The sequence below is a fragment of the Rhinolophus sinicus genome, linkage group LG13 (genome assembly GCF_036562045.2).
Source record: "Rhinolophus sinicus isolate RSC01 linkage group LG13, ASM3656204v1, whole genome shotgun sequence".
NCBI classification, from domain to species: domain Eukaryota; kingdom Metazoa; phylum Chordata; class Mammalia; order Chiroptera; family Rhinolophidae; genus Rhinolophus; species Rhinolophus sinicus.
The window spans coordinates 33735474-33748648 of NC_133762.1; the positions used below are offsets into that span (position 1 = coordinate 33735474).

General features: G+C 47.4%; 1 protein-coding gene across 2 annotated transcripts in view; it reads right to left on the minus strand.

Annotated features, from left to right (window-relative positions):
• Nucleotides 1-3464, minus strand: part of PPP1R16B (protein phosphatase 1 regulatory subunit 16B) — a 92196-nt gene extending 88732 nt beyond the window's left edge. The window contains exon 1 of one of the 2 annotated variants that reach the window (XM_019749132.2): nucleotides 3329-3464. The gene's annotated coding sequence lies outside the window, so the exon portion shown is untranslated. Of the gene's footprint in view, nucleotides 1-1944; nucleotides 2064-3328 lie in introns of those variants that run through there. The other variant, XM_074318344.1, reaches the window with a different exon arrangement.
• Between the last annotated feature and the right edge of the window lie 9711 nt (nucleotides 3465-13175).

The window sequence follows — 13175 nt, forward strand, 5'->3', positions numbered from 1 at the left end:
CAAATGAGTGAATGAATCCTGAAACACGGAAGCAGAGATGAGAAAGGTTCAGTCTCAGACGTCCTGAGGACAGGCCCTTGCTGGACTCAAATTCCCAGGAGGCAGTTGCCCCCCACCCCCCACGCTGAGAGGCCTTCCCTGTCCTGATAGTAAGAGGAAGAAGAGGTCTGACTCCCCCAGACAGGAGGTGATGGGAGCTTTGAGAGCCCAGTGCAAAGGAGGAAATGGTGGTGGAGGTGAAGAATCACTTCCTGCATTCCTGCCCACACAAGGTACTGCACTAAACACTTTCTGTGCAGTATGGTCTCACAGAATCCTCACAACCCCATGAAGCTGGCATTACTATTACTTTCGTTTTACAGAAAACCAGGTCTCAAAGAGCAAAAATTTGGGGCAGCCGGGTGGCTCTGCTGGTTAGAGCACCGGCTCTCAACAACAAGGTTGCTGGTTCAATTCCCACATGGGATGGTGGGCTGCGCTCCCTGCAACTAAAGATTAAAAATGACAACTGGACTTGGAGCTGAGCTGTGCCCTCCACCAGTAGATTGAAGGACAACGACTTGGAGCTGATGGGCCCTGGAGAAACACACTGTCCCCCAATATTCCCCAATAAAATTAAAATTTAAAAAATAGAGTGAATAATTTACCCAGGGTCGCAGGGCTTTTACACAGAGCTATAACTTGAACTAGACCTGCCTGAGCCCTTGCTCTTCATACTTTGTAGCTTTCAGTAGGAAGCTGGCTTGTTCAAACCCTAGTTGAAGCCCAGTCTCTAAGATGTGTTCAAGATAAAGAAGGTTGTCCTCGTTTCCACCAGAAAAATGCCAGCTGGGACTCACTATATATCAAATGCTCCAAGTTCTGGGTGCAGGTGGAGGGTGCAGGACGGCTAGGTTGGGGGAGGCGCAAGGTTGGGTGGGGTTCCTGAGGGTCCAAGCACAGCACACGGATCTAGTTATGTACCTTCTGTGACCTGTAAAAGCAGACTGGCTGCAGCCTCTGGTGGTCAGAGAAAGCTCACTCTGGAGATGGAGCAGGTTTTGAAAGGAACCTGGGGCCCCTAGTTTCCAAAGAGTCCTAATGGGCTTTGCAGGAAGTTTCTGGGCTTGGGGGGAAACCCGCCTTCCTGTGTCAGCAACCTCTTAGCCCTGTGGCTCAGGCTGCCAAACAGACTTCATTAGACTAGAATTTAACCTCCGCTACAGCATCAATTACCAGAGAGAATCTAAGCGTACGTTGGCCTTACCCACCATGTCATTCCATACCAGGGAAGAGTCAGAAAGCACCACGATGCAACGAGAGCCAGTGCACAAGCCACAGAGCAGTCACACGGGGGAAACTGAAAGAGGGGTAGGAAGGATCAAGTGGCCTTCCTGTAGGAAGGCATTCCAGAGCTGGGGAGAGCTGGGACCAGTCAAGGGGTCAGGAAGGTTCCAGGATGGGGGACACTGTTAGGTAGACTCCCAATGAGAGAAAGGTGCAAAGTTGGACATCCAGAGTGGTCTGGTTGACATCTTGTCCCCAACATCCCGGTAGCAGGTGGGAGAGAAAGGGCTGGGGATTTGTGTGGGAAGGCCCTGTGAGCAGGCTGCCAGCTGAAAGGATTCACCAGCGCCCACCAGCTGCCTGCAAGCTGGCTCCTTCTGACAGAGCTGAGGGAAGGAGATATAGAAAATCCCCCGACCCCTGCAGAACCACCTACCAGGGCGCTCCACTTTTGCCCCTGCCTAAGAGACACGCCCCACTCAAAACCAGTATGGAAGGCGCCAGCATTTACCTAGAAGCACTCATCCTGCCATGCTCCACTGCACCAAGCACTTCCCATGGGTCCTCTCCCAGCCCTCCCCCACAGCCTGATTCTTAGCCCCATTTTATAGAGGCAACTGAGGCTCCGAGAGGCCAAGTGCCATGTCACTGGTTGAGTGAGCTAAGAAGCTTTATTACCTGCCTAGGAGGAGGCCTCCCAGATGGAGGGGTTTTCCCGGTGCTGTACGAGCCGCAGGAAATGGCAGGGCACAAGGAAGTATCCCCGCGGGCTGAGGCAGCTAACCACAGGCCCCTTCCCGAGAGATCCCTGCGGGCAAGGGCGCCTGGTACCTCAGGGCCCGGGTCCTCCACAGAGGGCGATTCAGAGGCGGCACCTGGTGCCCGGGACCGCCGGGAGCTGGTGGGCGCTTCTGACAGCGAGAACAGGGGCCCATTATGTGGAATCCAATCACATGGGCGCGCAAGCAGCTCGGCTTTCGGTTCTGAGAAGCGCTTAAGCAGCCGAGTCTCTCTCTGTCGGCGCCGGAGGTGCCCGGGAGGGCCAGACTCAAAGCTCGCGGAGGCTCAGTTATCCGCCCGCGGCTGGGAGCTGCATCACCAGCGTCTCCAGTGAAGCTGGGCCCGGACCGGCGGAGGAGGAGGCGGGAAGGCGGGAGTCTGCATCAGGGAAGGAGGCAGCAGCGAGCGCCTCCTCCTCCCTGCTCTCCTCTCGGGGCGGTCTGGCAGCTCAGCCTGGGCGGTCCTGGTGACCTTGGGGAGACCCCCCTGTGCGACCTCTCTGGGGCAAGCTGCACAGTTTCTGCCCATCCTAGGCGGTCGGGGGCGCTCCTCCCGCCGGAGTCGAAGCGCGGGACTCGGGAGGAGAAGAGCGCTCCGGGAGCTGGGTACCCAGCAGCCGGCGCACGCGGCCCTTTGGAGAGGCCCGGCGCACCTCTCCCCCGGAACAACCATGAGCGGGGTCTCACAGGGGCTGGAGGGCTCTGTCAGCTGGATCCCGCTGCGGGGCGGGTGGACACGCGGGGTCGCCTGCCCTGGGGACCTTTCCCGCTCCGGCAGGAGCGCTCTCTGCGCCCCGCCGCTGCCTGAGGGGACCAAGCGCGGCCACGCGAGGGGGCGGCGCCCCCAAGCCGGGCCCGGAGGCTGGACAACGGGGATGTTTGATGCTGGTTGTGGTTCCCAATTCCCGGCATTACGACCCCCCGGCAGACGGTGACCCCGAGAGTCCAGCCGAAATCCCCCGAGCCGCCCCATGATCCGGCCACGGCGACCCCAGCCAACAACCTGCCAATGCGCCCCGCACCCCGGCCTCATCGTTGGCGCGCGAGACCCGGGAGAACGCCCCCACCCCAGCCAGCCTCCCTGGTCCTGAGCTCCCGCTACCCGCCTTTCTACTGCCCCCCCCCCGCCCAATTATCTTAAGCCACTGGCCCTTGGCCAAAACGCCGCACACACCCCCAGCCAGACTGTCAGAGGCCGGGACCACTTCCCCGCCGCCATCCTCATCCCCTACCGGGTCAAGCCGCAGAGCGCAGCAGGGAGGCGGCGCCGCTAGAGAACTCACCCGCTCTCCCGAGCCCTGCCCCGGAGGCTCCCGGCCCCGGCTCTGTCCGTCAGTCCCGGAGCCTCCGCTGCGGGTGAGGGACAGAAACCAGCTCTGCTCCCCGCGAAGCTCGGCACCGCCCCTCGGCTCCTCCCCCAAGGCGGGGCCTGAGCTCGCGGGAAGTGGGTGGGCGCGCTCCGCCTGAAGGGTCCAGGCACTCTAGGGTGGGAGCCCTCCTTTGAGCAGCTCGGAATTGAAGAAAGTTGGGATGCGGCCAAGCTTGGGAATAGTCTTCTCCCCATCCCCGCTCCACCACCACCACGGAAAGGGGGAAGCCCGGATCTGTACTTTTGCTCCCATTTGACGGAAGGGCATCGTGAAGTCCAGAGAGGAGCGATACCTACCCAAGGCCACACAGAATTAGTACAGTGCCACGAATTCAAGTCTCTTACCTTGAGGGCCTGCTCAGCTTGACTCTGAAGGCTTCCTAGGACATCAAGGAGACGGCCCAGGCCTTGCCCTGGGGACAGGTCTGTGGGAGCAGATCCCCCAGCTGGGGGGCGGGGGGAGCTGGAACTAGACCTGGGAGCCTGGGCACCGTGGCCTGCGGCGTGGACTTGCATCATTTCCTTTTTCTGGAAAGAAAGGAGGTGAAGCGGAGGAGGAGGAGGAAGGAAGTGGTCGTACCTAAGCTGACGTCTGCCACTGTTTGAGATGTGCAAGATCTAGAAAGGGGCTGCCTCCCTGAGATTTAATGCTAAAAATGAAAAACAAAGCAAGACATCCAGTGACTTCTATCACCAAATTCCAGCCTCTTTACTGGACTGAAGGCCCCTGCACTCTGAGCACCATCTTTTCTTTATAGAACAAGATATTTAACTATTTTAAGATTGTTGTTGAGAAGATCCTACTCCCCACCCCCACCCCCTCAGGAAGGGGAGAGAAAGTTAACAAAGGGGAAAAACCCATCCCAAAACATTCTCTGGAATCCACACTCGCTGAACACTGGCTTTAAACAATGGAGTTCTCTTCTCCACAAAGGGCCTTGTTTCCTGAGCTTTCTCAACCTCCAGCTTAGAGCCGTAGGGCCAGCCAGTGGGGTGCAGACAAGGTTTAAGTTTGGGGAGTTAAGGGGTGGTACACAGTTAATTCAATTCCTAGCAGTATTGTTTGAAGAACTCCTCTGGGTCGTTACTCACTAGCAATGTTCTTCTGAGGCTGACAGTTTAGTGATTTTCTGTTTGCTAAGAAAACTCAGTAACCTTTCTTGGGGAAGTGAAAAACTCTGGGTTGGGCTTATTCCCGGCCCCTCAAATCCTCTGAAAGCCCCCTCTCCCCACCATTCTCCCCCTGGCTTCCTCTCAGTTCATTAATAATCCAGTTGTGAATGACACTGTTTCAGTCAAAGCAATTAGAGAGCAGAGCAGGTGGGAAAGACTTAAAGTGATGCTTAAAAAACCCAAGGGGATCATTGTTCTCTGCAGAATGTTTCCACTGATATCATGAAGAGCTGTGGGCTGAGAGGGCCGGAATCCATCTCTCCAGGGCGGGATTCTGTGTTCCTGACATGAAGCCTTCAGTGTAGGCCCAAATCCCCATGTTGGGTTGTTCATTCATGTCGCTTACAGTGTTTGATAGCAGAAGTTCAAATATACTCAGAATAAAGTGACGGACGCACACTTCCTGGTTTCAAAACTTACTACAAAGATAGCAAGACAGTGTGGTACGCGTATAAGGACAGACATACAGATCAGTGGAATAAAACTGAAAGTCTAGATATAAGCTCTTACATTTATAACCAACTGATTTTCAATAAGACAATTTGATAGGGAAAGAATAGTCTTTTCCACAAATAGTGCTAGGGGAACTGGATTTCCACATGCAAAAGAATAAAGATGGACCCCTACCTCACATCAATCACAAAAATGAATTCAAAATGGATCAGACTGAAATGAAAGAACTAAAACTATAAAATTCACAGAGAAAAACATAAGTGTAAGTCACGACCTTGAATTAAGTAAAGGTTTCTTAGATATGGCACCTAAAGCACAAGCAACGAAGGAAAAACGAGGTAAATTGGACTTTATTTAAAAAAAAAAAAAAAAGTGTGCTTCAAAGGACACCATCAAAAAAGTGAAAAGATAACTTAGGGCTGAATTGTGTGCCCCTAATGTCACACAAAGTCGCAACCCCCAGTACTTCAAAATATAACTGTATTTGGAGATAAGGTCTTTAAAAATGTGATTGAGTTAATTAAACTGAGGCCCTTAGGGTGGAGCACTAATGCAATATGACAAGTGTCTTTATGAGAAACAGATACCAGGGATGAACATACAGAGGAAAGCCTTTGTGAAGACTCACGGAGAAGATGCCATCTACAAGTTAAAGGAGAGAGGCCTCTGGAGAAACCAAACCTGCAGACACCTTGATCTCCAGAAGTGTGAGAAATAAATTTCTGTTATTTAAGCCACTCCGTTTGTGGTATTTTGTTATGGCAGCCTTAGAAAACAAATACAATAACCCACAGAATGGGAGGAAATATTTGCAAATCGTATGTCTGATAAGGGACTTATAGCTAGAATATATAAGAAACTCTCACAATGCAATAAAAAAAGCAAATAACTCAATTTAAAAAATGGACTAAGAATCTGAATTAGACATTTCTCCAAAGAAGATATACAAATGGCCAATAAATACATGAGAAGATACTCAACATCACTAGCCATCAAGGAAAAGCAAATCAAAGCCACAATAAGATACACTTTCAAACTCACTAAGATGGCTATAATAAAAAAGACAGATAATAACAAGTGTTGGCAAAGATGTGGAGAAATTAGAAAACTCATACATTGCTGGTTAGAATGTAAAATGCTGTACCTGCTTTCAAAAACATTCTGGCAGTTCCTCAAAATGTTAAATGTTGAGTTACCAGGTGATCCAGAAATTCCACTCCTGAGTATAGACAGACCCAAGAGAAATAAAAACATGCATCCACACAAACTTGTACACAAATGTTCATGGTAGCATAATTCATAATAGCCAAAGAGTGAAAACAACGCAAATGTCAATCAAATGATGAATGGATAAATAAAATGTGGTACATTCCATAACTTGAAAACATTATGCTAAGTGACAGAACCAGACACAGGACCATATATTGTATGATTCCATTGGTATGAAATGTCCAGAATAGGCAAATCTATAAAGATAAAAAGTAAATTAGTGGTTCTTTAAAGGAAGGGGGTTTTGGAGGGCAAATGGAGAGTGACTGAAAAAGAGCACAAGTTTCTTTTTGGGGTGATGAAAATGTTTTAAAATTGATTGTGGGGGGGCCAGTTAGCTCAATTGGTTAGAGCACAGTGCTCTTAACAACAAGGTTGCCTGTTCGATCCCCACATGGGCCACTGTGAGCTGCGCCCTCCATAACTAGATTGAAACAACTGGCTGACTTGGAGCTGATGGGTCCTGGAAAAATACACTTAAAATAAACAAAAGTTTTTAAAAAGTGATTGTGGTAATGGTTGCACAACTATGAATATACAAAAAAAGCATTGAATTTTATACTTTAAATGAGTGAATTGTATGGTATGTGAATTGTATCTCAAAAAGGTTTTTACCACCCCCCCCGAAAAAAAAAGTTAAACTATTCTCTGGTCTTGGTCCTTGAAAGCAACCCTGACCATGTTCTCCAAACCTCTCTCTCTTGTCCCCAGGCCATCAATGAAATGCAAATCGCTTTATTTTGAGGTCACTTATGATCTATTAGACATTAGGGGAGAGTCCAAGACTAATGAACATTCTAACAAACTATGGAAAATATTTGAGGACCTGAAAATAAATGGATTAGCTCCAACATTTAATACCTGAAACATTAATGTTTACAAATATAGAATCAAATATCTACATAATTTTATATCAACTAGTCAACTGCAATTCAAGTCAGCTCACAGTTACATGTAAATTACATAGACGGTAGAATTTGGGTGAATTATATGGGTGCTGTGATGCAAGGCAAGGACTCCAGAATAAGGAAGTCCCAGAGACTTCTAAATTGTGAAAAAATGAGCTAATACAGCTCAAAGGGATTCATTTTTGAGATTATTTAATCCACTGGTTTCAATGCCAGACGGTTGGCAGGTGCTGGGCTGGCTGCATTCATTCATTCAACAATACTTAGTCAAAACCTGGCCCAGGGTAAGCCTTAAGCCTTGATAGGTGGCTGCTGCTTCTGGTGAAATGTTGGCTCCAGGCCGGGCCCAACCAACAGATGGGCAGGAAGTGCAGAAGGTGCTGCTAGGGCCCAAGGGAAAATGAGCTGAGTGGAAAAAAGCATTCTGGATAAGAGTCCTGGCTCTACCATGAATTGGCTGGGCAGTCACTTCCCCTTTCAGAGTGTCCGTTTCCTGGTCTGTGAAACTCCGATTGTACAATACTTACGTGTGTTTATGTGTGCATTTTTTCCCACGTCCCCATGCTTTTGAGGGAAGTGACCTTTCTTTGGCCTCTTTTGTAAGCTCCCCAAAGAGCATTGGTGGAGCTGTTTGCACACCATGGGGGCCCCACAGTGGTGTGGAGGGAGCACCAGATGTTTCTGACTAGCAGGTGAGCTCAGTCCTGTGACGCTATGAGGTTAAGGATAACCAGGAGTAGGGGAAGATGGGTTTTCATTTTTACATTCAGTTCAGAGAGAACCCTCCTAGCCCAATGGCTCTCAGTCTTGGCAGTACACAGGAACCACAAAGAGAACTTTAAAAAGTAGTGGTGCCCAGGGCGGCTGGATGGCTCAGCTGGTTGGAGCGCAAGCTCTTGGCAACGGGGTTGCCGGTTCGATTCCCAAATGGGCCACAGAGTTGCACCCTCCACAACTAGATTGCAGACAACAAGCTGCTGCTGAGCTGCCAGAGGGGCGGCCGGTTAGCTCAGTTGGTTGGAGTGTGAGCTCTTAACAACAAGGTTGCTGGTTCAATTCCCACAGGGGATGGTGGGCTGCGCCCCCTGCAACTAAAGATTGAAAACAGCCACTGGACTTGGAGCTGAGCTGCGTCCTCCACAACTAGATTGAAGGACAACGACTTGGAGCTGACGGGCCCTAGAAAGACATACTGTTCCCCAATAAAAAAATAAAAAAAAGTGTTGGTGCTCAGACTCTTCCTCAGACCACATGAATCAGATTCTGGAAGTGGGGCTTGTACTTTTAAACACACACCACACACACACACACACACACACACACACACACACACACACACAAACAGATCAAAACAAAACTCTCCAGGTGAGTTGAAAATGCAATGTGTAGCCAAGCTAAGGATCGCCGGCTAAGTCTGTGTTTCTCAAACTTTGGGAACACAGAGTCACCTGGGGAAATGGAGGAAGGAAGTGTCAAAAATGCTGCTTCTTAGGTCTCTCCTTTCTCATTCTTTAGTGTGGTATGGGGCCTAAGAACATGCATTTAACTGATTCTAATGAGCAAAATGTCTTAGCTAATGCTTCCATCTGCCTTGATAGCAACACTTCATTCTCCTATATCCCTTACCTTGACTTAAATAGGGTTTTCCAAATTCCCTGAGAAGAGTCACCTGGGGCACTTATTTAAAAAAGCAGGTTCCATTTTGCAATCCACAATATAATAATCAACTGAGGAAGCGAGGGGCTTCAACAGATGCTACAGCCACTGAGTGAAAAGCTGTTGGGTAACAGAATAGTCACAGGGTTCAAAATATCAAGCCACAGATTGTTACTAATTAAAAAGATAGAAATGTACCTTTACAATAGAGAGACCCAGCAGTTTCCACCTTAACCGAGTCATCAAACCCACATCACCAAGAGTGAGACAACCTGACACTGTGGGCCTCTGATGTGATGAAATCTTATGGACGTGACATCTTCTGTGTCATATTCTCGCCAAAAATACTTAACCTGATTTTAATCATGAGGAAAATTTAGACAAATCTAAAATGTGGGGCATTCCATAAGCCTGGACTCGCTTTTTAAAAGTTAATATTTTTTTAAAGGTGGGGACTTATTCTTGATTAGAAAAGATTAAAGGGACATAAAAACAACAACAAAATGTGTGGACCTCGATTGAATCCTGGATTGAAAAAAAAAAAAATAAAGAAATTTTGTAGGCCTCTGAGAATTTAAATATTGTTTGTATATTTGAAAACATTATTGAAATATGATGATGGTAATGTGGTATGGAGGAAAAGGTCCTTTTTATTAGGGGTTACGTGCCGAAGAGAGGATGAAGGCAGGAGGGGACAAAATGTTAATGTGCCCAAATGCTAACAATTGGTGCATGTAGGTGAAGGGTATTCAAGTGGTTCCCTGTATGTTTCTTTCAATTTCTCCAGAAGTTTGATATTTTTCAAAATAAAAATACTATTTGGGAAGGGAGAATGCCGATTCCTGAGCCCCTCTCCTTCAAGATTCTGATCTGTATTTTTTAAGGAATACCCAGGTGGTTTGTATCTGGTTCAAGGCTTCACCATCCGTAGAGGTTCCCGACAGCAACCTGTGCTGTGGGCTGCCTTTCAGTTCTTCAGGCGCCCTCCAGGTACCACCATCTCTTCACACATGCTGTTCCCTCTGCCCTGTCTGCTGTTCCCTCTTCCTCTGCTTAACCCCCATCCTTCTTTCAGGTTTCAGCCCAAATGTCACTTCCTCAAGGAAGGCTTCCTACAAGCCCCTCAGTCAAGACTCCCCACCCCCCATTGGCTCTCATGGCCCCAGGGACCACAGCTGTAATTTCACACACGTAGTGGTGACTATTGTATTCATGTCTGCTTCTCCCATTAGATAGTGTTATGGGCTGAAATGTGTCCTCCCCCGACCCCACCCAGTTCATACTTGCAGTCCTCACCCTGGTGCCTCTGACTGTGACGGTATTTGGAGACAGGGGCTTTGAAGAGGTGATTAAGGTAAAATGAGTTCATGTAGGATAGGTGGGCATCCCATATGACTGGTGTCCTTATAAGAAGAAGAAATTCAAGACGGAGAAAAGACCATGTGAAGACGGCTATTTGCAAGCCAAATAAAGAGGCCTTAGAAAAAACCAACCCTGTTGACGCTTTGGCCTCAGCCTTCTAACCTCCAGAATTGTGAGAAAATAAGTTTCTGTTGTTTTAGACACCCAGTTTGTGGTCTTTGGTTATGGGGCCCCTGACAAACTCATACAGATAGTGAGTGCTACTAATCAGGGGCAAGATCTGTTTTGTTTACATCTGAATTTCCAGCGCCTAACACATCTTGGCACACAGGAAGAGCACAGGAAGGATTTGGCAAATGAATGAAGTGACCCTGCTTTACCGTGCGAAGGGTTTAGGAGAGCATATTACTGGTCCTGGCATACCCTAGGGCTTCAATAAACAGCACTTGAAAATGCAGCAAGATAATATTTTGGAAATCATAAACTGAAGGTTAGCTTTTCTTCCCCTTTGATGTTTGTTTTGTAGGTGCCGCAGCTGTTACCCTCAGCCCTTCACCATTAGCTATTGTCACTCCTTGACTCTAGGGGGGCACAGATATTACCTACAACAAACAAAATGGAGTCTGTAACACCCACAGTCCAAGGAGTAGCAAGAAAGCCAAAGCACTTTTCATGTGTCACTGCTCGGTCAAGGGAGGAAAGGTCTTACGGAATTCGAGACATCTAGGCTTGGAAGATACACAGGCAAAGCCTGAGTAAAAGGGCAAAATGTTTATCCCCAAAAAACAGATAGGCTGAAGAGAAGCTCAACTTCAGAATTTTTAGGAAAATGCAAATGAAAAATCCAGAGATAGAAGTTAACAGCTATCAGAAAGGTAAAAAAAAGAAAAAGGTCTGTCAATACTGGGACCGGCCAGGAAGAAACCTCTCTGGGTGGGGGGCCCAAACACTGGTACAACCGTTTTGGAGAGAACTTTGGCATTAATTAGGAAAGATGGAAATGCATGTCCTGTGACTCAGCAACTCTACTGTGAGGAACACCTGGCCTGCAGAAAACCTCCCACCTGTGTTGGAAAAGATGCGTCTAAAGATATTCTTCGTCGCTTTTTCTGTGATAGCAAAAGACTGCCAGCATTCTAAACGCCTACCAATAGGAGAGTGGATACCAATGAATTAGGGGGTCTTTTCACATCGTGAAATTTATTATTCTTAATCACACCCTTTCTCCATTCCCACAAGGACCCTCTGCCCCCTTTGGTAAACATAAAAATCTCATGGCTTCCTTTAATGTTACTTGAAATTTTAAAATACAAGTCCGCAAGAAATCCCTTCTCAGAAACCAGGGGGGACCAAATGTGCTTTGGAATGCAAGACTTTAGGATTTTATAAACATAATGTGGTACCTACTGGTACACTGTATATCAGTAATTCTCATACTTAGGCATGAATCAGAGTCCCTAGGAGGGCTCACTAAGGCACAGCTAGCTGGACCCCACCTCAGAGTTTTTTGATTTAATAGGTCTGGGATGGGGCCTGAGAATTTCCATTTCTAACAAGTTCCCAGGTGATGCTGATGCTGTTGGTCTGATAATGCACCCCTATACACCTATTCCTCAGATTCATGACACTTTGAGAATAACTGCTCTCTATTATATAACAACCCGAGGGGGTCTAGAGCAGCCACCCCATAATCAAACATTAATATTTCCACTGTGAAATAAATATATTATAATAAACATATATATACAATAAATACATAAATCATCTTCTGTTCAGATTAGGTTTTGCTATGAGTCAGCTTTTGTAAACTGATGAAAAATCTTTCAGTTTTCTGAGAATTTTGCATTTTGGAAGACAGCACAGGGATTATGGGCTTGTGATAGCTCATGACCAAAGATGAAAGCATACACAAATGGTAACGTTAGAAAATGCTTTTTTAACAGTACACTTGACCCAACACCATCAGAGATTGTGAATGTTTCTGGAATGAATCAATGTGAAGGAGACTCTCTTAAAAAGAGAAGTGGATCTTGCATTGTTTCTATTGGCCACCAGGTGGCAGCAACAATTCTCCAGCACCGTTGAGAAGTGCACTAGAGAGAGAGGCGTCCAATGCTTTTAAGTGAGAGAGCCATGACAGCTGCTTTGAAAGAGCCTTTGGGAATTACTATTGCTGTGTAAGAAATTATCCAAAAACTCAGCGCGGTAAACAATCATTCTGTTATGCTTGTGAATTCTGTGGGTCCCAAATTTGGAAAGAGCGTGGCAGGAATAGCTGTTCCGCATGTCTGGAGCATCAGCTAGAAAGACTCAAGGGCTGGGACCTGGAATCATCTGGGGGATTCTTCACTCACGTGTCTGATGATTGATGCTGCTTTCAGCTGGGACCCTAGCGAGGCGATCAGCAGGAACATCTACATAGGGTCTCTCCACGTGGTCCCTCTGTGTGGGCTAGCTTGGGCTTCCTCGCAGCATGGCAGATGGGTTCAAGCATGAATGTCTCCATCCAGATTCCAGGAGAGAGGGCATAGACCACGACTGGATAGGAGGAACGTCAAGATCACTGTATTAGTTTGCGGGTTTGCTAGTTTGCTCAATTTGTTTCCATAATAAAATACCAAGTGGCTTAAAAAATAGAAATTTATTTCCCATAATTCTGGAGGCTAAAAGTCCAAAATCAAGGTGTCTGCAGATTTGGTTTCTCCCAAGGCATCTTTCCTTGGCTTTAGATGGCAGTCTTTTCCCTGTGTCTTCACAGAAACTTTCCTCTGTATGCTCATCCCTGTTGTCTCTTTCTCTTCTAGTAAGGACACTAGTCATATTGCATTAGGGCTCCACCCTAACGGCCTCAGTTTAATGTAATCACCTCTTTAAAGACCTTATCTCCAATACACTCCCATTCTGAGGTAATGAGGTTAGGGCTCCAATATACGAATTTGG